Source organism: Hemitrygon akajei, chromosome 8, assembly GCF_048418815.1.
Source record: "Hemitrygon akajei chromosome 8, sHemAka1.3, whole genome shotgun sequence".
Taxonomy (NCBI): domain Eukaryota; kingdom Metazoa; phylum Chordata; class Chondrichthyes; order Myliobatiformes; family Dasyatidae; genus Hemitrygon; species Hemitrygon akajei.
In genome coordinates, this window is record NC_133131.1 from 12,413,559 (window position 1) to 12,414,200 (window position 642).

Sequence of the window (642 nt, forward strand, 5' to 3'; positions counted from 1 at the left end):
GCATCTCTGTCCTGAGGTTTTGTTCCAGGCTCTGCACAGGTCTGAATTGATCTACAATTTTACAATCTTTCCATTTGTGTTCATCTTGCATACCTATCACATCATTGTGGATAATCTCGTGATCTTGAAGATCCTTTGCATCTTTAGTTGTGCTAAGCGTATTACATGCAGAACTGTAGTAATGCACAGACTAGAGCATTATGAAAACTTAGTATAATTTTTTCTGTTTTGTACTCAAACGTCCATGTTTTCCCTGTTCTTGGTATCAGTCATGCCTCCGTAGATCTACCTACACTCAGTGACCACTTTATTAGGTACACCTGCTTGTCAATGCAAATATATAATCAGCCAATTATATGGCAACAACTCAATACCTAAAAGCATGCAGACATGGTCAAGAGGTTCAGTTTTGTTCAGCCAAATATCAGAATGCAGAAGAAAGTGACTTAGACTGTGGATATTTATTGCTGCCAGAACGGGTGGTTGGAGTATCTCAGAAACTGCTGATCTCCTGGGGTTTTTTTTTTACACACAACAGTTTCCAGCATTTACAGAGAATGGGGTAGGAACGAAAACATCCAGTGAGCAACGGTTCTGTGGGCGAAAATACCTTGTTAATGAGAGATTTCTGAGGAGAATGGC